This window comes from Dromiciops gliroides, chromosome X (genome assembly GCF_019393635.1).
Source record: "Dromiciops gliroides isolate mDroGli1 chromosome X, mDroGli1.pri, whole genome shotgun sequence".
Lineage (NCBI taxonomy): Eukaryota > Metazoa > Chordata > Mammalia > Microbiotheria > Microbiotheriidae > Dromiciops > Dromiciops gliroides.
Window position 1 is genome coordinate 83,673,654 of NC_057867.1, and position 26,137 is coordinate 83,699,790.

At 41.1% G+C, this 26,137-nt stretch overlaps 1 long non-coding RNA gene across 1 annotated transcript; it reads right to left on the minus strand.

Moving 5' to 3' along the window:
• Positions 1 to 1,489: 1,489 nt before the first annotated feature.
• On the minus strand, positions 1,490 to 26,137 carry LOC122733824. The gene is made up of 7 exons (XR_006353977.1): positions 26,007 to 26,137; positions 6,634 to 6,852; positions 6,398 to 6,477; positions 5,371 to 5,795; positions 4,925 to 5,015; positions 4,527 to 4,675; positions 1,490 to 2,511 (listed from the first exon to the last, which is right to left on the minus strand). It is a non-coding gene; the product is annotated as an uncharacterized LOC122733824 (long non-coding RNA).

Sequence of the window (26,137 nt, forward strand, 5' to 3'; positions counted from 1 at the left end):
TACTAATTTAGTGCTATACTAATCAAACTATCAAAAATATTTTTATTGAGCTAGAAAAAATAATAACAAAATTCATCTGGAAGAAGAAAAGCTCTAGAATATCAAGGGAATCAAAGGGAAAAAATATGAAAGAAGGTGATCTAGCAGTACCAGATCTCAAGCTGTATTATAATGCAGTAATTATCAAATTAATCTGGTACTGGCTAAGAAATAGAGTGGTGGATCAATGGAATAGGATAGGCATGAATTATACTATAACAAATGACTACAGTAATGTAGTATATGATACAGCCAAAGATCCAACCTTTTGGAACAAAATCCAATATTTGACAAAAACTGCTGGGAAAACTGGAAAACAGTATGACAGAAACTAGGTATAAACCAACATTTCATACCATATACTAAAATAAGTTCAAAATAGGTACAAGATTTATACATAAAGGGAAATACAGTAAACAAATTAAGAGAGCAGGGAATAGTTTCTTTCAGATTTATGGACAGGGGAAGAATTTAGGACCAAAGAATATATGGAAAGCATTACAAAATATAAAACAGAATATTTTGATTTAATAAAATTAAAAAGCTTTTGTACAAACAAAACAAGTACAAGAAAAATTATAAGGAAAGCAGAAAACTGTGAAGGATTTTTTGCAACAAGTATCACTCATAAAGGCTTCATTTCTCAAATATATGGAGAACTGAATCAAACTCATAAAAATACAAGTCATTGCCCAATTGAGAAATGGTCAAAGGATATGACCAGTTTTCAGACAAAGAAATCAAAGCTATCTAGTCACAACAAATGTTCTAAATGATCAGAGAAATGCAAATTAAAGCAACTCTGAGGTACCGCCTTACACGTATTGGAGTGGCAAATGCAATAGAACAGGAAAATATTGGATGTTGGAGGGGAAGTGGAAAAACTGGACTGATAATCCACTGTAGGCGTGGTTGTGAACTGAACCAACCATTCAAGAGAGCAATATGGAACTCTGCCCAAAGAGCTATATAGAACTGTGCATACCCTTTGATCCAGCAATACCACTGCTAGGCTTATATCCCAAGGACATCCTCAAAAAGAGCAAAAGACCTATTTGAACAAAAATATCGATAATAGCTCTCTTTGTGGTGGCTGAGAATTGGAAATCAAAGGAATGCCCATCCATTGGGGAATGGCTGGACAAGTTGTGGTATATGATGGTGATGGAATATTATTGTGCTCTAAGAAATGATAAGCAGGATGACTTCAGAATGGCTTGTAAAGACTTATGCGAACTGATGTGTAGTGAAGAGAGTAGAGCGAAGAGAACATTGTGCACAGTGACAGCAATATTGTTTGATGAAGAACTGTGAAAGACTTAACTATTCTCCGCAATACAACGATCCAAGACAATCCCAAAGAACTAATGATGAAGCATACTATCCACCTCCAAAGAAAAAACTGATATTTACTGAACACAGACTGAAGCATGCTATTTTTTTACTTTCTTTCATTTTTATTCAATTTTTGTTGTACAAAATGACTAATATGGTGATGTTTTAAATAACTGCATATGTATAACCAATATGTGAATGCTCACAGCCTCAAGCAGGGGAAAGGGAGGGGAGAGAGGAGGGATAGAATTTGGAATTCAAAACTTTAAATAAACAAGTTTATTTTTTAAAAAAGAAAAGAGAAAAACTGAAAGCCTGCAAAGAAGTTTCCTACCCCCTACCCTGATAAAGAAGCCTTTCAAGCACAAACCAATGTGTTTTCTTTTCTTTCTTTTTCTTCTTTTTTTTTTTTTGGTGGGGCAGTGAGGGTTAAGTGACTTGCCCAGGGTCACACAGCTAGTAAGTGTCAAGTGTCTGAGGCCGGATTTGAACTCAGGTCCTCCTGAATCCAGACCTGGTGCTTTATCTACTGTGCCACCTAGCTGCCCAAGCCAATGTGTTTTGTCTCAGGCCACAACTCACACATCAAGTGATGACCAAATGGGCCCAAGCAGACATGCCACTATTTCCCCAGGTATGAGAATGATGAGGATTTCCCCATAGAAGCCATCCTCCCCAAGCCCATATATTTGGTATCCCGGTGATTACACCAAATACAAGAGGACAGAATGGGTCTGCCCTAATTATGCCAAATGCAGGGTGGCATACCCTCTAAGATACTGAGATAACAAAGAAAGAGGGGCTCTTATCAGCTTGGTTATTAAGAGGTTTTACTGGGGTTAATTAGGTTAACTGGGGGAATTACTGAAAAGAAGTCAGTCTTCCTGGGATGGAGCAGGACAAAGTGACATCATAAATACCCACACCAATCCAAGGCCACATAGGGTATTCTGTAGAAACAGAATATATTGACACGGATGCACAGGGTCACACACAAGCTTTCCTTTGAGGTAATTGGAAGTTCTTTTCCTGTTTACATTCATTCAAGGTAGATTATGTTCTCTGTTAGATTTGAGGACAGGTTCCGAGGGTCTGGACACCACCATAAATTCGGCCAGGGACAATATCAAGGCAAGCCTATAGGTAGAATACCAAAAAAAAAAAAAAAAAATCAACAAACAATGATTATCTGAAGCAATGTGATCTCTTCCTGTGAAAAATGCATTTGAGAATATTTATATTATTTCTGTCAATTGGGGGCAGCTAGGTGGTGCAGTGAATAAAGCACCGGCCCTGGATTCAGGAGGACCTGAGTTCAAATCTGGCCTCAGATACTTGACACTTACTAGATGTGTGACCCTGGGCAAGTCACTTAACCCCCATTGCCCTGCAAAATAAATAAATAAATAAATAAATTATTTCTGTCAATTTCTTTGTCAAAGGGACCAAATAAAAATTCTCGTATCTTTTTTCAAAGAGGGAACATTGTTCATAATGAAACAGTTATGTGAAAGAGAAAAATCCTTATACAGGTAAATAAGCCCAAGAGGAATCCCAGGTTTTAATATAAAAAACTATTCCAAAATTCCCTTTCTTCCCTAGAATTGGGTTGTCTTTCTCTATATTGTAAACTTCACCTGATTAGAAATTACAAAATAAATAGCCTAACAAAGAACAAGTCATTTAAAATTTACCCTACATGCTGAAATTCTAAAACATATTACCAATCCATGTTATTATATCTTAAATTGAGGTAGCTTATATTAAGAAACATGTAGGGGGAAGCCAGGTGGCACAGTGGATAGAGCACTGGCCCTGGAGTCAGGAGGACCTGAGTTCAAATCCAGCCTCAGACACTTTACAGTTACTAGCTGTGTGATCCTAGGCAAGTCACTTAACCCCAGTTGCCTCACTAAAAAAACCAAACATGTAAACTATTAAATATACTGTAAGTAAAATGAGTAAGAGGCACTGAATTTCACCAAAAAGGACACATGAACCTTGTGCAAATCTACTGATTAAAAGAGACTGATATTACTATACATTCTCATGAGAAACTCAAGATTTTCCCTTCAAGAGGAGAAAACAAGAAAACTGCAACATATGAGAAACCAAGATGTAAAAAAGTACCTACCCACTGAAAAGAAAAAGAGAAAGAGAGCAGAAAACAAAATGAAAGGAAGGATTCAAATCAAGATCCAGGATCCAAGCAGCTTTATTTGTTTGCTTTACTTTGCTTTGCTTTTTTTGTTGTTGTTGTGGGGCAATGGGGGTTAAGTGACTTGCCCAGGGTCACACAGCTAGTAAATAAGTGTCAAGTGTCTGAGGCTGGATTTGAACTCAGGTCCTCCTGAATCCAGGGTCGGTGCTTTATCCACTGTGCCATCTAGCTGCCCCTTACTTTGCTTTTCTAATAGTGATTTAAGCAAAGCAAATGCTAGCTGGTCAAAAAGAATATAAAATTCCATTATTTAATGAACTTCTTCAAGGAGGGATGCATCATTATAAAATCTTGTCCCATTTTGGGAAAAAATTCTATAAGAGTACATAAAAGAAATAAAGTTCATTGCAACTCCTCCAAATTAAGGCAATATTACACACCTTCTTGCCCAACCCCATTTCCTGATCTCTCAAAGAAAACCTTGTAGGAGGAAAATGAACTCAAGAGAAATCCCAATTGATTCTGTGCAAACCTTTCCCAATTCTCTCCTGCTTGCTAAGAAGTCAGCAGAACAGCATAAAAATGCCAATATCAGTACTCTAACATGCAACAAGTTATTCCAACACCTCCATCATGTGGCAATCTTAGAGTTTACTGCCCATTCTTATTTTCTAATATTCCCTCAAAGGAGCTACTTGTGAGACAAACAGAAATCTAAGAAGCAGCTAAGTTAAATGAATGAGATTTACTGTACTACATCAACAAAGCCACATAAGCTTTGTCAAAGCCAATGAATTCAAAGAAACAAATCTGGCTAAGGAATAAGAAATTCAAGATCTTCCCCTCAGCAAAAAGGAAACAGTAGATATTCTGAAAGCTAGGGTAATTAAATGAGGGCCAGAAAACCTAAGGCACAGAGAAAGAAAATAAAAAAGAATACAAGGAAAGATTCCAATAAATGTTCTAGATATAAAAAGTTTGACCGCCTTACCTTGGTTGTGTTATTGCCATCACCATGAATGGAAAGTTAATGCTAGCTCTTTAACAAGATTGTGAAATCCCATTATATCTGATCCTAACATTCTTCAAGGACACAGGTTCTTAGGGAAATCCGTTACCATTGAACATTAGACAACATTCCTAGAAGGTGTGAAGGAAAAACACAATTTCATCAGCTGAGCACTGCTACAAGGGAACAGCAAAGTGGTCTCCTGTGCCATAATCTCTGTTGGTTTGAAAGGCAGAACTCTCCCTTTCAAAGGGGACTGCTCTCACTCCCAGATGGCATTTTGACTATACAAAGGAAAGCCTGACCAGGGTTTTTCTCTCAACCAGATATTTCACAGCCCAAGGGGCACAGATGGAAGAACTGCAGTTATCACCACTTACTGGAGGGAAGGAGAAGGCCAAGCCTGCATATGCTTTGATTCTCAGGTCGGGTAGTTGTTCTCCATCTGCTGGTGTAACACCTAGAACCTTCCTAAAATATGTTAGTTGGAAAAGAAGACATGTATCACATTTAGTGGTTAAAGGGCTGCCTAGAAGGAGGAGTTTAATACTGGAAACGGGGTAAGGTAGCAGACGAGCCGTGCATCGTAGACAAGCCAAGAGGCAAAGCACCACACACTCACGGATGACCATACACACCGTAGCAGAGAACTGCTCTGTTCTGCACACTTTCAGAAACATTCTGCCTTGCCAATGAGTTGAACTCATGGCTTGAGGCTATCAAAGGAGCGGTTGAATCATTGCCATCTACAGGATACTCTCACGTGGGGCCGGAAGAGAAAAGATCTCCCCAGACAGAGGAAGTATGAGGCATTCCTCAGACGCACCATGAAGGACACAGATCCGGGACTAGCAACCAGAAGTGGATTTCCACATATCAGGCAAAGGCTATGGATGCCCTGCGCACAAGCCCACTGTCTTGCCCTGGGCTTTGTCTTCTGGACATTCCCTTAAATATTTCCGTTGTCAGGGGAGCAAAAGCACTTCACTGGCAGAAAAGGTGCTTCCATCCCATTCCATTGGGGAAGCCCTGCTGACAAAAGATGCAGGAAGTAATATTAGGCCCTTCATTGTGCTGGTCTTCTCTTGCTTAGGAGCCCAGAGCAATCCAAGATTGCAAGCTCCAAATACATTTTCTCGGTGACGGAAGGAAGCAGAATAGATGCATGAGAAGGACAGGCAGTGATGCAACAAAATTTTGCCCACTGCAGTTTGGAGAAGGATGTTGGCCAAGGACGACATGAAAGAAAGCCTGCAGATAGAAAGCAAAGGAACAAAAGATTACTGGAAGCAATATGGTATCTTCCTGTGGAAGCTGCATTTCAGAACATCTGTCTCCTTTCTAGCCACTTCTTTCTGAGAGGGCTCACCTGAAAAACCTGTTGTGTTACATTTGCCAGAAAGACACCTGGTGAACAATGAAATGGTGTAGTAAAGACAATGAAAAGCTTCTTGGAGGGAAATGAGCCTAAGGGAAATCCCAACTGATTCAGTGCAATAGACTTCACAAATGCCCTTCTTCCTTCCAATGGGGTGGGCTTCTCTCTCTGTTGTTGGCACAGCAGCCTTCCAACATTCCAGTGGCAGTACTCTGCCAAAACATAGCCCATTCCAAGTCCCCCAACTTGTGGCAAGCAGATAGCTTTCTGCCCATCTCCCTTTCCCAATCTTCCCTCAAAGGGGCCCCTTGTCACACAATTTCAAGGGGGACTGCTCTCACTCCCAGATGGCATTTTGACTATACAAAGGAAAGTTTGACCAGGGCTTTTATGTGGATACTGGACGCATCCCCTCAACCAGATATTTCACAGCCCAAGGGGCACAGATGGAAGAACTGCAGTTATCACCACTTACTGGAGGGAAGGAGAAGGCCGAGCCTGCACATGCTTTGATTCTCAGGTCGGGTAGTAGTTCTCCATCTGCTGGTGTGACACCTAAAGATATTTCAATTGGAAAATAAGACAAATGCATCATATTTAATGGTTAAAGCACTGCGTATAATTGGGAGTTTAATCGTGACAATTGTGTAGCGGATCCCAGACGAGCTATGCAGTGAAGGCAAGCCAATAGGCAAAGCACAACACACTGACCATACACTTAGTAGGGTAGATCTGCTCTCTTCTGCTCCCTTACACAAACATTCTGCCTTGCCAATGAGTTTCTTTATTGGCTTAAGCCTTTCACAGTAGTTGTTACATCATTTCCATCTAGAAGATTCTCTAATGTGAGGCTGGCAGAGATTAGATCTTCACAGATGGAGGAACTTTGAGGAATTCCTTCGAGGCACAATGAAGGACACAGATTTAGGGCTGCAAAGCAAATATCACTTTAAGGCACTGGATTTCCATAGCAGAAGCCCATTTCCTTGCCCTGGGCTTTGTCTTTTGGACATTCCCTCAAATATTTCCATTGCTGGAATTAGGCAAGGAAGGAATAGTTTACCTCTTAGATCTCTGGAGAGGCCAAGTATTTATGACCAAACAAAAGATATAAAATATTATGAAATAGAAAATGTATCATTTTGATTACATTAATTTAAGAAGTTTTTGTGAAAATAGAAGCAATGCAACCATGATTAGAAGGAAAGAAGAAATCTGAGAAATAATTTTTATAGCCAGTGTTTCTGATAAAGGCCTTATTTCTAAAATGTATCTGGAACTAAATCAAAATGAGAAAAATACAAGTCATTCACCCATTGAGAAATAGTCAAAGGATATGAACAGACAATTTTCAGATAAAGACAACAAAAACATCTATTGGCTTATGAAAAAAAAATATCTAAATCACTAATGGTTACAGAAATGCAAATTAAAACTACTCTCCGGTACCACCTCACACTTATCAGATTGGCTACTGTGTCAAAAAAAGAAAATAATAAATGTTACAGAAGCTGTGGACAAATTGGCACACCAATGTACTTTTTTTTTTTTTTTTAGTGAGGCAATTGGGGTTAAGTGACTTGCCCATGGTCACACAGCTAGTAAGTGTTAAGTGTCTGAGGCCGGATTTGAACTCAGGTATTCCTGACTCCAGGGCCGGTGCTCTATCCACTGCGCCATCTAGCTGCCCCTCACCAATGTATTTTTGATGGAGTTGTGAACTGATCCAACCATTCTAGAAATAATTTGGTACTATGCCCAAAGGGCTATGAGGCTGTGCACACCCTTTGACCCAGTAATACCACTACTAGTTCTGTATCCCAGAGTTCATTAAAAAGGGAGAAGGACCCACATGTACAAAAATATTTATAGCAGCTCTCTTTGTGGTGGCAAAGCATTGGAAATCGAAGGGATGCCCATCAATTGGAGAATGGTTGAACGAGTTGTGTTATATGAATGTAATGGAATACTATTTTGCTATTAGAAATGATGAGCAGGCAGATTTCAGAAAAACCTGGAAAGACTTAAATGGACTGATGTTGAGTGAAGTGAGCAGAACCAGGAGTAACAGCAACACTGTGTGATGAACAATTATGAGAGACTTAGCTCTTATTAATACAATGATCTAAGACATTTCCAAAGGACTCATGATGGAAAATGCTCTCCACATCCAAAAACAAAACAAAACAAAACAAAGAAACTATGGAATCTGAATGCAGATTGAACCACATTTCTACTTTTTTTCTTTTTTGAGGTTTCCCCCTTCTGTTCTGATTTTTCTTTTACAACTTGATAACTTGATTAATGTAGCAATATTTTTAACGTGCTTGTACATATATAACCTATATCAGATTGCTTTCTGCCTTGTGGAGGGGGAGGGAAGGGGTGGGGAGGGAGAAAATTTGGAATTCAAAATCTTATAAAAACAAATATTGAGGGGCAGCTAGGTGGCATAGTGAATAGAGCACTGGCCCTGGAGTCAGGACGACCTGAGTTCAAATCCGACCTCAGACACTTGACACTTAGTAGCTGTGTGACTCTGGGCAAGTCACTTAACCCCAATTGCCTCACCAAAAAAAAAAAAGAAAGAAAGAAAAAAAAGAAAACCAAATGTTGAAAACTCTCTTTACATCTAACTGGAAAAAAATACTTTTAATATTTAAAAAAATTAAAAGCGGGGCAGCTAGATGGCGCAGTGGATAGAGTACCGGCTCTGGAGTCAGGAGTACCTGAGTTCAAATCCAGTCTCAGACACTTAACACTTACTAGCTGTGTGACCCTGGGCAAGTCACTTAACCCCAATTGCCTCACTAAAAAAACAAAAAACAAAACAAAAAAAAAATTAAAAGCTCAAAAAATAAAAATAAATTATATTTCTAATACTGGGGAAGTAAAATTGCTTTAATTGCAGAAAATGGGCTTTAATCTCATTCAGTTCAGTTAGGCATTCATCATGTGGATGGATGAAATTACAAAATTTCATTTTCTTAGGCTTCCCATGCTTTTTAGACCAGGACAATCCACATTCTCATATTCAAATTTCATCCTTTTGGCCATTTTAGGAAAAAACATCCTAGTACATTTATAAAAGTTCCTCTCTGTCAGTTATTTGAGAACTCCAATTCACGGGAAGATTTTTGTCAGATAAAAAATTAGGGTACACATGCAGGTAGAATGTAATTAATCCTTGATTATCAGAAGCAATATGGTATCTTCATGTGTACAATGCATTTGATAGTTTTATATCATTTATTCTCTCCCTCCCCTTTGATCACTGCTTTGTCTTGGTAATGGGATTTTGTAGCTCTGTGGAACTATAAGCTCTGTCATCCAGGGTTAACCAAGTTGGCTAAGTGATATTGGAGAGTTCTGACCACAGTTTATGTACTGCAGAATTGACTATATACTTTTCAGCCAAAGGTTTCGAATCTTTATATAATCAATTAATACAAAATGTTGATCTGCGTATCAGATCCTGTAGTTCTCATTTCAATATTCAGTCATATTAAAGAAAGTAAGGAAACTCTTCAGACCATTTAGGTACAATCTGAATAACATCCCTTTTGAAGATAAAGCAAAGGTGATGACTAGATTAAAGTGATTAGTTCTGGAACATAGCTTGGGTGAAGAAGTATTGACAGAGATAAGTAACATTGTACAGGAATCAAAAACAAAAACATTCCAAAAAAGAAGAGCAAAATAGCAAAATATCTGTTTGATGAGGCTTTACAAATAGCTGAAGAAAATGGAAGTGAAAGGCAGAAAATGGAAAGTTATATCCAATGACATACAGAATTCCAGGGAATAGCAAGAGAGACAAGGTTTTCTTAAATGAGTAATGTGAAGGAATAAAAAAAGCAATAGAATTGAAATAAGAGTTCTTTTCAAGAAAATTAGAGACATGAAGGGAAGGTTTATACAAAAATGGCATAACAGAAGTAAAAAAATTGCAGGGATTTAATAGAAGAGGTGGCAAGAATACACAAAAGAACTATATCACAAAGAGCATAACTTCACTGAAAACCACAACTGTGTGGTTACTAAGTAAAAGTCAGACATCCTGGAGCTTGAAGTCAAGGTGACCTGGGGAAACATTGCTCACAATAAGGCCAGTGGAGATGATAGAATTTTAGCTGAGCTATTTAAAACCATTAAAGATGATGCTGTTTAAAAAAAAAAGATGATGCTTTTTAAGTGTTGCACTCAGTATGCCAGCAAATTTGGAAAACACAACAGTGGCCACTGGATTGGAAAAGATTAATTTATATCCCAGTCCTAAAGAAGGGCAATGCCAAGTAATGTTTAAATTACAGAACAATTGATTGAATTTTAAGCACTCTGCTTAAGATTCTGCAAGCTAGGCTTTAGCAATATGTGAACCAAGAATTACAAGAAGAGCAGGTTGGTTTTCAGAGGCAGAGGAACTAGAGACTAAATTCCCAACAGTAGTCTCTGGATTTTGGAGAAAATATATAGACAGAGGGTATAGGTATAAGTTTACTTTGATGGGATGATATAAAAAAATTAAAGGGTGAGAGGGACAGATAGGTGGTGCACTGGATAGAGCATTGGCCCTGGAGTCAGAAGGACCTGAATTCAAATGTGACCTCAGATACTTAATACCTGTGTAACCCTGGACAAGTCACCTAACCTTGATTATCCCCTAAAAACTTAAGGGGTAAGAAAGAAGATTACACTGGGAGAAGAGGGAAGGGAGAAATGGAATGGAGTAAATTGTTCCACATAAAGAGGCACAAAAACAATGGAGAGAAAGACAGAGGGACCGGTAGGCAATGCTTGAATCTTACTCTTTATCAGAATTGGTATAAAGAAGGAATAACAATAAATTGGGCACAGAAATCAGAAATCCATCATACCATCTAGGGGAGGGAAATATGAAAAGGGGAGGAAATGGCAGAAGGAAGGATGGTTTAAAAAAGAAACTGGGAAGCCTCTCTGAGCAAAGAAACCAGTGTTTATTAGGAAACAAAGGTAGGGTCTACAGTCTGCCCAGTACAGTCTGAGACTATGAGATACAGAATTCACAGTTATGTATAGGTCTCTTCATTCATGTGTGGTGCACTAAGGTTCTCTAGAAGCTGATTCATGCAACACTGCATTTTACAGGTCACTATGTCCTAACTTTGTACTTTCCATGATGCTTGAATCAGCCCTTTACATGACTTTCGTACTTTATTGTTTTAATATAAATATATATTATGTATATGTATGTATGTATGAATAATTATTATGGTCACATACTTCAGATACACACTTTTTAATGATTTAGGTACTGTGGAAATTTATTTTGATTTGGGGACCCTACCTTTAGGCTGAGATTAGAAAGCCTTAGGCCCTCAGGGTCCCCCCCTCCTCCTCAGCTTCAGCTGAGTGAAAAAGCCCCGTGGGCTATACAAGACCCCAGGTCAGACAGCTGGGGGGGGGGAGAAAGCCCCCAGCTCCCTCCGACCTGAGTGGATCCCGGATAGCCTGTGCTGAGGCACTTGGAACTTGGAGCGCACCCCCCCCCCCCACCAGCCGCAGTCCTGGCTGGCGGATTAGCTTGGTCTGTGGGGGCGAAGGAAGCCCCGAGATTTGAGTGGAGAGAAGAAAAGGTATATATAGACCTGGGAGTTAGATAGGAGAGGGACTAGATAAGAGGGACAAGATTAAGAAGGGGGAGCTGACGAGAGGAAGACGGACTAGATAGACAAGATAAAGAGGGAGACTCGAGGACGGACTAGGAGAAGCTGACTAGAGGGGAGCCCAGACAAGGACGGAGGAGAGTTTGGCTCGGAAAAGGAGAGACGGGGCTGACAAGGTTACAGGCCTTAACACAAACCAGGGAAAGTGTAACGTGCCCTGAGGCCAGAGGCGGCTAAGGCCCTTATTGTATTCGAGAAGTTCTAAGCGCAGCAGGTGGGAAAGAGACACAGTGGAAAGAGACAGCAGGAAAGCAGTCAGGTTGTACATTTTATTTCCCTGTATTCCTAATTTGAAATAGTATCTCATAAATAAACTCTGCTTTGATTATTTGGTTAAGAGGCTTCTTAATCTTTAGTTTATCAGTTTGGGAGCAGTGTGGTGGAACTTTATAAACGGCCCACATTAAATTAAACGCAGTCAGATAGCCAAATAGTCAAAAGTCCCCAGTTTAGTCCTCTAGTCATCCATAGTTTAGCCCCCCAAATTAAGTTAGTCAATTTAAAAATATTTTACAGTACCCTTCTAAGGTTATCTAACATGGGAATTTCCCTTGGACTACATCATAGTTTTGTTACACACAGGTGTTTATTTTAAACTGGGATTATGTTTTTACTATAAATCACAGTTATTTCTTATCCTAATGATTATAGATAATTAAAAGATTAGGAAGGCAATATAGGGCAAAGCATTCAAAGCATTGATTACCGATGTTTTTTTTTTTTTTCCTTTCAGCAGATTGGGGAAGACAGTGGCTAGAAGCAAAACACTGACGAGCAGTGACAGGGTGAAAGGAGAAAGAGAAAGACAGATAAACAAGGGAAAATAGGATGGAGGAAAATACACAGTAATCATAACTGTGAATGTAAATGGGATGGACTCTCGTAAAACAGAAGCAGTTAGCAGAGAGGATTAAAAACCAGAATCCTACAATATGTTGTTTACAAGAAACACACTTGAAGCAGAGAGACACACAGAGTAAAGATAAGAGGCTGGAACAGAATCTATTATACTTCAGCTAAAGTTTAAAAAAAAGGCAGGAGTAGCAATCATGATCTTAGACAAAGCAAAAGCGAAAACAGATCTAATCAAAAGAGATAAGGATGGAAACTATATCTTACTAAAAGGTACCATAGACAATGAAGTAATATCAATACAAAACATGTCTCAAATGATAAAGCATCCAAATACTTAAAGGAAAAGTTAAAGAGACAATAAAACTATACTACTGGGGGACTGCAACTTTCCCCTCAGAACAAGATAAATCAAACTACAAAATAAACAAGAAAGAAGATAAGGAGGTAAATAAAATTTCAGAAAAGTTAGATATAAGAGACTGTTGGAGAAAATTGAATGGGGATAGAAAGGAATATATCTTTTTCTCAGTGGTACAAGGCACCTCCACAAAAATTGACCATGTATTAAGGAACAAAAACCTTACAGTCAAATGTAGAAATGCATCCTTTTCTGATCATGATGCAATAAAAATTTAATGTAATAAAGAGCCATGGAAAGACAGACTGAAAATTCATTGGAAACCAAATAATCTAATCCTAAAGAATGAGTGGGTCAAATAATAATTCAAATAAACAATAATTTCATCAAAGAGAATGATAACAATAAGACAACATACCAAAATTTATGTCATGTAGCCAAAGCAGCACTTAGGGGAAATTTTATATCTCTAAACTCTTACAACAATAAAATAGATAATGGGGAAATCAATGAATTTGGTATGCAACTTTTTAAAAATAAGTAGGAAAAAACAAATTTAAAATCCCCAATTAAATACCAAATTGGAAGTCCTGAAAAATCAAAGGAGAAATTAATAAAATTTAAAGAAAACCACCGAACTAATAAAACTAGGAGCTGGTTTTATGAAAAAAACATTACAATAGGTAAACCATTGCTTTATTTGATTTCAAAAAAGAAAACAAAATTAGCAGTATCAAAAATGAAAAAAGGTTAATTAACCACCAATGAATAGAAAAATCAAAGCAATTATTAGGAGCTATTTTACCTAATTATATGCCAACAACTCTGACAATCTAAGCAAAAATGGATGAATATTTACAAAAACATAAATTGTCCAAATTCACAGAAGAGGAAACCGAATACTTAAATAACCCCTTCTTAGAAAAAGAAATTGAATAAGCCTTCAATGAATTCCCTAAGAAAAAAATCCCCAGGGGCAGATGGATTCACAAGTGAATCCTACCAAACATTTAAAGAACAATTAATTCCAATACTATATAAGTGATTTGGGAAAATAGGTGGAGTCCTACCAAATTCCTTTTATGAAACAAATATCTTGCTAATACCTAAACAGGAAGAGAGAAAACAGAAAAAGAAAACTATAGATCCAATTTCCCTAATGAATATTTATGCAAAATTTTAAATAAATTACTAGCAAGAAGATTTCAGCAATATATCACAAGGATAATACTCTATGACCAGACAGGATTTATACCAGGAATATAGGGCTAGTTCAATATTAGGAAAATTATCAGCATAACTGACAATAAGAAAACCAACAGAGGGGCAGCTAGGTGGTACAGTGGATAAAGCACCGGCCCTGGAGTCAGGAGTACCTGAGTTCAAATCCGGCCTCAGACACTTAACACTTACTAGCTGTGTGACCCTGGGCAAGTCACTTAACCCCAATTGCCTAAAAAAAAATTTTTTTTTTAAATTAGAAAACCAACAGAGAAGTCATATTATTATCTCAACAGATGCAGAAAAAGCTTTCAGCAAAATATAACACCTAATCCTGTTAAAAAAAAAAACAACACTAGAGAAAGGGGCAGCTAGGCGGCATAGTGCTAGGTGGAGCACCGGCCCTGGATTCAGGAGGACCTGAGTTCAAACCTGGCCTCAGACACTTGACACTTACTAGCTGTGTGACCCTGGGCAAGTCACTTAGCCCCAGTTGCCTCACCAAAAAAAAAAAAAAATAGGTAAAGAGGAAATAAAACTATGGCATCAAAATGTGGCAATATGATCAAAATTTATTTCCACTTTTAATGCTATGCCAATCAAATTACCAAGGAGATACTTTATGGAACTTGATAAAATAATAACAAAGTTCATTTGGAAAAACAAAATATCTAGAATATCATGGTAAATGATTACAAAAAATTAGAATGAAGAGGGAATATCACTTCCAGACCTCAAACTATACTATAAAGCAGCAGGTATCAAAATCATCTGGTATTTGTTTTTGTTTTTTTAAAAGATAAGTCATTGGAACAGATTAGACAAGGGAGAATCAGAAACAACGGGAACTCAATCCAGTGTCTGATAAAGTGGAAAACATAAGTTACTTAGGCAAAATGACTAAAACTACTGGGAAAACCAGAAAGGGTGTGACAGAAATTTTCGGCTTAGAGCAACACCTTAGAACACACTTCACAATACGTTCTATTCTTTTTTTTTTTTTTTGGTGGGGCAATGAGGGTTAAGTGACTTGCCCAGGGTCACACAGCTAGTAAGTGTCAAGTGTCTGAGGCCGGATTTGAACTCAGGTCCTCCTGAATCCAGGGCTGGAGCTCTATCCACTGCGCCACCTAGCTGCCCCCCACAATACATTCTAAATGGATACTCGACCTTAATGTTAATGATCATATACCTCTCACAGCAATTAGAAGGAGACTTATTCTTAACCAAACAAGAAATAGAGGTGATGACAAAAGATAAGAAGGATAACAGACTACTTGAAACCCAAAGGCTTATGCATAGACAATATTAATTAATCTAGGATAAGAAAAGAAGTGGTCAAATGGGGGGCAAATCTTTGTTTTTTCTTTTTCTTTTTTTTTTTGTGGGGCAATGTGGGTTAAGTGACTTGCCCAGGGTCACACAGCTAGTCAGTGTCAAGTGTCTGAGGCCAGATTTGAACTCATGATTTCCTGAATCCAAGGCTGGTGCTTTATCCACTGTGCTACCTAGCTGCCCCTGGAAAAATCTTTCTATCAAATTTTTCTTAGTTTGGTAGCCAAGATATATACACAATTAATAAATATAAATAAGACTTAATGGCCAAAGGACATAAAAGAACAGTTCTCAAAAAGAAGAACTGCAAAGTATTCACAACACATGAAAAAATGTTCCAAATCACTAATAATAAGAGAAATTCAAATCACGTCAAAATTGAGGTTTCCCCCTACAATTTGACCAAAAAAAGACCAAAAAAAAAAAAATGGCAACAGTCCATGTTGGAAGGGTTATGGGAAAAGAGGCACACTAACACATTTTTGGTGGAGCTTTCCATTTAGAAAAGCAATTTGGGATCATGCATATGAAATGATTACGTCTATACCCTCCAAACCAGAGATTCCATTGCTGGGCTCATACCACAAAGCAGTCATCAATGAGACAAAAATCCCATATTTTCTTTCATTTTAATTTATTTAAAAAAATTTTTTGTGGGGAAATGAGAGTTAAGTGACTTGCCCAGGGTCACACAACTAGTTAGTGTCAAGTGTGTGAAGCTGGATTTGAACTCGGGTCCTTGTGAATCCAGGGCCAATGCGTTATCCACTGCGCCACCTAGCTGCCCCCCCAAATCCCCTATTTTCCAAATTGTTCACAGCAGTCATATTTCTGATAGCTAAGAATTGAAAAGAAAGGAGATGCCCATCACCTAGGGAATGGCTAATATATTGTGGTACATGACTGTAATGGGAGATTAATTCAGATTATTTACTGGAAGGTGAAATGCTCACGCTGAAGCTTAAATACTGTGGCCACTTGATGAGAAGACCAAGTTCTTGGGAAAAGATTCTGATGGAAAAGACCTCAGTATTCTTTTACCCTCTGAGTGGAGGGCTATAGGGTGAAGCAAGGGACACCCCCATTAAAAGAGGGTTCCCAAGTCAGTCATCTATTCATTTCCCACCAGCTTGTAAGCTTTGGGCTGTGCACTGGGTACTTACTTCCCCAGGCCCCTTCTCCCAATATGCTATAAGCTCCTTGAGACCAATGATTGTCTTTTTTTCCACATCCCCAGCAGTTAGAACAATCAAACCATAGTAGGTACTTAATAAAAACTTATTAACTGACTGGCTGACCAATGTGATTAAAAAGGCAAAAAATCAAAGCAACAAAACAAACAGCCAAAGAGTAAGGGAAAAGCAGCAGAGGAAATTAAAATAATCATAACTCCCAAACTGAGAATACAAAAGACAAACAGGAACACTTAAAAATGCCAACTACCTATGTGACAGAGACTAAGTAGAGATCTTAAAAACCGTATCTTAGGGGGCAGCTAGGTGGCGCAGTGGATAGAGCACTGGCCCTGGAGTCAGGAAGACCTGAGTTCAAAGCCAGCCTCAGATACTTAACACTTACTAGCTGTGTGACCTTGGGCAAGTCACTTAACCCCAATTGCCTCACTAAAAAAAAATCACCAAAAAACAAAAAAAACGTACCTTAGAAAAAGCAGTAGAACTGACTGTAAAGGGGCTGCCAAAGGGGGGAAATTATGGTTCTTGTGGTGTGACAGCAGGATTCTAGCTAATGTTTAAAGGAACAATGAGTACCCATACTACACAAATTATTCTCAAAAATTAAGAATCCTTTGATGAGACAAATAACTCACCCAAGGGTAAAAGGGAACTAGAGGCCATTATCATTCCTGAAATTTGATTTAGAAACTACAATACTGTCAAAACAGACTACAGAAAATCCCCCAAGAAGTCATTCATTATGACCAAGTTGGATTTATACCAGGGATGCAAGGATGGCTTGACATCAGGAAAACACAGTACTTAATCATAATCAAAATGCCACTACCCTTACAAATAATAGTTAACTCTATCTCTATATCTCTCTGTTTATTTCTTTAGAGGTTACAATGCTCCAGGCACTGGGTTAAGTGCTTTATAATTGTTATCTCATTTGAGCCCCACAGCCACTCTGAGAGATAGGTGTTATTATCCCTATTTTACAAATAAGGAAACTGAGGCAGACAGTGAGTTGCCTAAGGTCACATAGTTAGTGTCTAAAGCCACATTTAAATTGGAGTCTTCTGCCTCCAGGTCTGGTCTAATCCTAATTCCAACCATTTTCATTTGCTGCCCCAAGACAGGGAAAGGCTTTCTGTGGAAGATAACCTTAATGAACCTGGAAATTCTAGGGAGCAGGGGAAGGGAAGGAAGGCGGGGGAGAGAGGAAGTAATAGAAAGAGGATAGGGAAAAGAGGAGGAGGAAGACTGGGAGGGTCAGGAGAGAAGAGGGATGGTGGAGGAGGTAAGGGAGGAGTAGGGAGGAGGGGGAGAGGGAGGAAGAAGGAGTCTGAGGTTAAAAAAAAAGAAGGGGGGGGCAGCTAGGTGGCGCAGTGGATAGAGCACCAGCCCTGGAGTCAGGAGTACCTGAGTTCAAATCCGGCCTCAGACACTTGATACTTACTAGCTGTGTGACCCTGGCCAAGTCACTTAACCCCAATTGCCTCACCAAAAAAAAAAAAAGAAGAAGAAGAAGAAGGGGAGGAGGGTGAATAGGTGAGAAAGAGGGGGAGGAGAAGGAGCAGAGAGGAGGGGGAGAAAGGAGGGGAGGAAGCAAGAGAAAAAAGGAGTTGAGGAGGAGGAAGGGAGAGGGAGGAGGGGTCTGTGGTAAATAAAGAGAAGGGGAGGAGGCGGGGAGGTAGCAGGAGAGAAGGAAGGGGAGAGGAGGTAGAGGGGGAAGAAGAGAGAGGAAGGGAAAGAGGTGCCAAGTTAGAGAAAGGAGGAGGGGTGAGGAGCTGAGAGAAAGAGAAAGGGCAGGATGGGGGAGGGGAGAAGAGGAAGGGGACACAGAAGGAGGAGAGAGTTGGAAGAGGGGAGGTAAGGAGCAAGAGCAAGGAAGGAGAGGGGGAGGAGGACAACAGTGGTGGTTAGAGAAAAAGGAGAGGGGAGGAGCCGGGATCAGGGAAGAGGAGGAGGAAGTGGCCTAAAGTAAGAGAAAGAGGAATGGGGAGAGAGGGAAGGGAGGGGGCAGGAGGGAAGAAAACATTGAGTTAGAGGAGAAAAGCAAGGGGAGGAGGAAGGGGAAAGGGAAAGAGGACAAGAAGGGAGAAGAGGTAGGAGGAGGTAAGAGAAAAAGGAAGGGAAAGGAAAAGGGGCAAAAGCGAGAGGAAGTGAGAGAAAAGGAAGGAGGGGAGAAGAAAAGGGAGGGGGAAGAGGAGGAGGAAGATGTAGGGTGAAGAGCAGGGAGAAGGGGAGAGGCTGAGAGAGGAGAAAAGGAAAGGAGAGGAAAGGGTCTGAGGTGTAAGACAGAGGAGAAGAAAGGGGACAGACGAGGAAGAAGTGAGGGCTAGGAGGAAGGGAGAGGCAGAAGGGAACAGAGAAGGAAGGGAGGAAGGAGGAGAAAGGAAGAGGAGAGGAGAGGTAGGGAGGAAATAAAAGAAAGGATAGACAGAGGAAGAGATAAAAAAGGAGTGGAAAGGAGCAGGCCAGAGAAGAAGAATGTGGAGAGGGGGAAGGAATAGAGAAGGAAGAAGGAAAAAGAGGGAGAGGGAGAGAAAGGAGAGAGGGGGAAGGGAAAAAGGGGGAGGGGGAGAAAGAAAAAAAGGGGACAGGGAAGAGAAAGAAGGGAAGAGGAGAGGAAGAAGAGGAGGAGAAAGGAAGAGGCAGTAGATTCACAGATCCCAGCCCCCATAGGCCAGACTTCTCACTCACCAGCTTCAAAATATCCCAGAGGGCTACCTTTTCCCCCATCCATCCTCCTTTAGGTCCAGGCTCCTCTCTGCCCCACCTCGGAGAGCATGTGCCCTGCAGCAGCCTCTACTGCAACGACTCATCCATCCACCAATCAGTGTCAGAAGCACCACTACCCTCCTCCATCCAGGACACAGGGGAGAAGGGTGCAGAACTGTGGACCCTGCCAGTGCCTCCCAGGCGACTAGCTTAGAGAGATGAGACTGTAGATAGATGCAAAGGACTGGAGAGGAAAAGACTCAAGATGACAATGACAATAACAATTGGTATTTCTGGAAGCCCAAGGTTGGCAAAGTATCCCTTCTATACCTGATCTCACTGAAGCCTCACAACCACCCCCTTAAGCAGGAACTACTGGTATGGTTACCCACCAGGTGAGGAGGCAACTGAGGCTAAGAGACAGGCCCTTGGTCCCATAAAACTAGGAAGCCCTGGAGCTGGGACTTGAGCCTCCCAACTCTTCCTGCCTTCACCAAGGTCAGCGCTCAGGAAGGGGACAGAGGGGATGATTATTGGGATGAGAAAAGGTTCACCAGGCACAAAGGGAGGGATTTGCTTTAGTGAGGAGTCATGAGACAAGCACGTGAGGGGAGAAAATAGCTGTGAGGATGGAGAGGTTTTGAGGAGAGTAGAGAAAGGGAATCAAGGAAACTCCACTTAGGTGTCCTCAGTTCCCTGAGTGAAGGAGGGGGCTAGCAGGGAATGTGCCTAGGGTGTCCAGTGCTTTGGCTGAGGGCTTGAGGAGACAGGGGAAGGTTTGAAAGAGTCCTCAGGGGAAATAGCCAAGGAAATCTGCTACTCAGGCCGCCCTACAATCTGATTGCTACCCATTTCCCCAGGTATCTCTTATACAGTCATGCTTCATGTCCTCTATAGCCTGGCCAAACGCTACAACTGGGACTCCCATATTCCAGGCCTGTCTATTTTTAGATTCCCTTTCCTCTTTTACAAAGTAGAAAACATCTAAAGAGAGGTCTACATGATTTGTCCAAGGGCATACTATTACACTGAAATAAAGCATGTATATCATCCAGACAAGCAATTTTTTCAGCAAGGCATGCAGTTGCAGAAATAAATCAGGCCCAAGGCTCTCAGGAACACAAGAGGCCCTGAACTCTGGTTTCTATATGGTTAACATACAATTTGGAAAGAGTGATCAACAGGATGAAGGATTAAGCCACCAGGTTTGTAGTTGGTAGAGGAGATCTGGAGATACTCAGGTGAAGGGTACAATGGTATTCTGTTAGGGGCTAAGTCCCCCTTCTACTGTTCCAGCGAAGCTCAAAGACAGTTCTCCCCCTTACAGAAAATATGCGCTGATTCTTAGTTAACCCTTGATAAGAGGGCTGTAAACCACAATGATCCTTTCCAGATGCAGATGCATTTGCTGGGCACCAAGGAAACTTCAAAGGACAGAAACATGCTCTTCATCATAGATAAGGCCAACATGGCCCAAGGTCTACCTGATCTACTGCAGAACATTAATGAACCAATCCCCTCATCCTACTTTTTTGGCTCGAACTTCACGCAAAGACCTTCCTTTTGCTTACCTCAAGTATAAATATGTCATACTGTCTGAATAAACTCTGCCTTTTGCTTCCACCCGAGTGCATGGGGCCCTTCCAATCCCATCCTATGTCTCTGTGTCTTTTTTCCTTAAGATCTTACCTGTAGCAGTGCCGAACCTGTTCTAGCAGCCCCCCAGACCTGAAACTGTCAGTATTCTTGAGGTAGGGTGAAACTTGAGATATGGCCCAAACCAGGTTAGAGATGCTTTTTTGAACTTCACAAAATGGTGGTTAAAAACAAAATGGAGGGGCAGCTAGGTGGCGCAGTGGATAGAGCACCGGCCCAGGATTCAGGAGTTCCTGAGTTCAAATCTGGCCTCAGACACTGGACACTTACTAGCTGTGTGACCTTGGGCAAGTCACTTAATCCCTATTGCCCCACCCCCCACAAAATAACATACCCAGTAAAACTGAATATGTAACCCTACAATGTGAAACAAACAGACTTGTAATGAAATAAAGCATTTTCAAGCATTCTTAGAGAAAAGACCAGAGTTCAACTGAAAATTTAACAGAGAAAATGTGGGACTCAAAAGAAGTATGAGGGGGACAGCTAGGTGGCACATTGGATAAAGCACTGGCCCTGGATTCCGGAGGACCTGAGTTTAAATCCAGCCTGAGACACTTGACACTTACTAGCTTTGTGACCCTGGGCAAGTCACTTAACCCAGTTTGCCTCAGGTTGCCAAAATGACCTGGAGAAGGCAAAACGTTCCAGCATCCAGAACAGCAAGAAAAACCATAGACAATGAAGTGAACACATATTCACCCAATGGCAGAGCATCTACATTCTTAAAGGAATAATTAAATGAATCACAGAAGGGGGCAGCTAGATGGCGCAGTGGTTAAAGCAGCGGCCCTGGATTCAGGAGTACCTGAGTTCAAATCCGGCCTCAGACACTTGACACTTACCAGCTGTGTGACTCTGGGCAAGTCACTTAACCCCCATTGCCTAAAAAAAAAAAAAAAAAAAAAAAAAAAAAAAAAAAAAAAAAAAAAAAATGAATCACAGAAGGAAATTGACAGTGACACTAAAACAGCAAGGGACCTCAATTAATTCTCTAGACAAACTGAACCATAGAATGGTAGAAAAGTTCGATATGCTGAACCTTTGTAGAAGACTGATTGGAAATAAAAAGCTGTGCATGGAACCTTTAAAAAAATTGGCCAGTATTAGGGCATCAAAATCTCACACACACAAAACCAGCAAAAACAGCAGAACTACAAAATGCATGTTTTTCTGACCATGAAGAAATAAAACATTTAATAAAAGGCCTCTGAAACCAATATTTAAAATTAAATAGAAATTAAATAACTTAATCTGAAAGAATGCGTGGATCCAAAAACAAATTATAGAAACAAATCAATAAATCTATGGCCAAAAGGCGATAGAACTGTGCATACCCTTTGATTCAGCAATGCCACTGCTAGGCTTATATCCCAAAGACTTCCAAAAAGGAGAGAAAAGGACCTATTTGTACACAAAGATTTCTAGCAGCTCTTTTCTTGGTGGCTAAGAACTGGAAAACAAAGGGATGCCCATCCACTGGGGGATGGCTAAACATGCTGTGGTATGTGATTGTAATGGAATATTGTTGTGCTAAAAGAAATGACAAGCAGGGGCAGCTAGGTGGCGCAGTGGATAAAGCACCAGCCCTGGATTCAGGAGGACCTGAGTTTAAATCGGGCCTGAGACACTTGACACTTACTAGCTGTGTGACCCTGGGCAAGTCACTTAACCCTTACTGCCCCCCCCCCAAAGAATTTGGAACTCAAAACTTTAAATAAAACTGTCAAAAAAATTGAAAAGCTAATGACATTAAATGGTTAAATTGAACTGGAGGCCACACATAGGACCCTAATACTGGTGGTATGGGAGCAGGTAACACAGTCTATGGAAGTAGAAAAACTGTTTCAAACCCTTCAGGGAATTCTGGAACCCTCAGTGGGCAGATGCAACTTCCCTGGTTCTGAGAGGTTAGAGCATTCATGTTACTTATCTGTTTTATTTATCTGTGTGCCTGCTATTTCTCCAATAAAACATAAGCTACTTGAAAAAATAATCACTAATTTCATTAAATATAATGACAACAATGAGAGAGCATACCAAAATTTGTGGAATGCTCTAAAGCAGTACTTAGGGGAAATTTTCTGTCTTTAAATGTTTATATCAATTAAAAGAGAAAAAAGAGCAGACTGATGAACCGGTCATACAATTAAAAAAAACAACAACAACAACTAGAAAACCAACAAATTAGACACCTCACTCAAAATACCAAAATAAAAATCCTGAAAATCAAAGGAGAGATTAACAAAGTTGAAAGCAAAACCAAAATAAAACCACCCTCCCTACTAAATTTATAAATAAAATTAGGACCTGTTCTTTAAACAAAACAAAACAATAAGGATATATAAGCTATTAGCTAAATAGATGTAAAGAAAGAAAAAAACTAAATCATAAATTTAAAAGTGAACTCACAACTAATGAAGAAAAAGTAAAAGTAATTAGTAGGAGCTACTTTACCCAACTGTATGCCAATTAAACTAACAATCTCAGTGAAATGGATGAATATTTACAAAAATATAAATTGTCCATACTGGAAGAGGAGTAAATAGAATACTGAAATAATTCTTTTTTTTTGGGGGGGGGGGAGGAAACAATGAGGGTTAAGTGACTTGCCCAGGGGTCACAAAGCAAGTAAGTGTCAAGTGTCTGAGGCCACATTTGAACTCAGGTCCTCCTGAAATCAGGGCCCATGCTTTATCTACTGCACCACCTAGCTGCCCTGAATAATTCTATCTTAAGAAAAGTCATAAATTAACTGCCCACAAAACTCCCAGGGCCAGAGAGATGTACAAGTGAATTATGCCAAACAATTTTTTAAAATGTTGATTTTAACACCATATAAACTATTTGGAAATAATTGTTAAAGAAGGCACCCTACCAAGTTCCTCCCGTGACAAATGTTGTTTTGATATTTAACTCAAGGAGAGCCAAAACAGAGAAGGAAAACTACAGACCAGTTTTCCTCATGAATGTAGATGCAAAAGTTTTAAACAAAATATTTGCAAGGACATTACAGCAACATATCATAAAGACCATGCCCTATACTGAGGCAGGACTTATACCAGGAATACAGCGCTGGTTCAGTCTTAGGGAAACCCTAACCCTAACTGACCATATTCGTAACAAAAATAACAACTTGTTATTTCAACAGATCCTACAAAAAGCTTTGGACAAAACATAATACCCATTCTTATTAAAAAACACTAGGAAGCATAGGAATGAATGAAGCTTTTCCAAAATGACAAATAGTATTTCTCTAAAATCAAAAGTCAGCATTATTTATAATACAGGCTAAAAGCATATACAGTAAGATTGGGGTACAGCAAGGACTCCCATTATCACCGTTATTATTCGATATTGTATTGGAAATTCTAGCTATTGCAATAATAACAAAAACACAAAAAACCCCGAAGCTTAAGTAACAGAGCACAGTGAAAGAGGAAACAAAACCGTCAATTTTTGGCAAATGATATGATGGTTTACTTAGAGAACCTCAGAGAGTCAACTAAGAAAGAATAAACTGAAACAATTAACAACCTTAGCATACTTGCAGGATATACAATAAACCTATATAAAGCATTCACATTTCTGTATGTCAACAATAAAACCCAACTGGGAAAGATAGAAAGAGAAATTCCGTTTAGAATACCTACAGACAGTGTAAAATGCTAGGGGACCTACCTTCCAAGGCATTGAGGAACTAGAGGGACACATCGAACATGCCCCAAATTGAGCTCCGCGTCTCAAAATGACATACTCTAAGGATGGCTTTGGTTGAGACCCCAGAAAGGCTGACAAATGGGGGAGGGGGCACTCCTAATCGAATCTAGTCTCGAGAAGTTCTTGGAGTCCGTGGAGATGCAGGGGGAGGGGAGTCTCCTTATTTCGACCACAAACTGGGGGAAGGGTTTAACCTTAACTGCGGAGCCGCAACTTGAACCAAAGACAAGCTCCGGGCTTGTGACCCTCATCTGCTTTGTGGACATTAGGAGCATTTAGCCCAAGTGGCATCATATTGGGGTCCTCTCCATCAAACGATATAAAGTTGACCAGGATCACGGTCCGCCCTCTTGGCTCCAGAGACCGTTTCACCACCAGCATCTGGCTAGCGAGTTTCCCTCAGGATTTCGGGCAGAAAAGTTGCCAGAGAAACTTGGCGGCGATAATCCACCAAAACCCCATAACGACCATCAATAACAAACCACCGGCCCAGCTGCCCCAGCCCGGCCGTCCCTTCCCAACAGGCAGGATCTGGGAAAACAGACACTCAACCGGGGCCAGTGCCCAGCGCCCAGCGCCAGGGGCGAGCTCTTCGGGACGGGATCGGGCCAAACGTTCGTTTGTTTGGCCCAGCCACGTCCTTCACGAGTGTTTGCCCGGCCCCGGCCCCGCGCAGGCAGTCGAGGGCCATACGGTAGGTACCACAGCAGAGAGGGCACCCGCCCTAGTCACGCGTGGGGTTCTCCAAGTCACCCTTTGCACAATGCCAAGCTCGGACCCGGCCCTAAGGAACGGGCCCCGCCCTGAATTTGGACTTGTAGCCCTAAGAGCGAACCCCCTGGCTAACAGCACGAGTTACCCAACCTTATGCCAGGGTCGGGCGGGGCACAGTCTGGGCAGGAGCTCTACTGACGCCGGTTGGACCCTCCCGCCACACTCTTCCGTCTCGGTCTCGGGGTGCCCAGGATGACAGTCCAACGCTCCCCTAGCATCTTCTCCATCCGGCGGGCCAGGGGTGGGGTCGGCGGTGTCCCTCCCCAGAGGTGGCTGCGGCACCCTCCCCTCGGCCTCCGAGTAGATCCGAGCCCCAGGGCAGAGGTCGGGGCTCGGGCGTGGGGAGGGGCCCAGAGAAAGTCGCCCCCTAGGCTAGGCCAGGAAGCGGGGTGGCCCGAACCACTGAGGATGCAGCCAGCAGAGAGGGAAGGGCCAAAAGGGGGGTGGAGAAGAGGGGCGAGGATGGCCCAGAGCCGAGCTCGGCCCGTACAGCCGTCGGGCCGACCCTCTGGGGCGCGGGAGCGGGGCTGGGGCTCCCTGCCCAGTGCTCGCACTCACCGGACTCTGGCGGAATTTCGAGAAGTTTCCGTCCTCGGCTCGGGGTGCGGAAGAGCTGAGGGAAGGCAAGCAGAAGCGGCCAGGCGAGGCCGGCCAGGCGAGGCCGGCCAGGCGAGGCCGGCCAGGCGAGG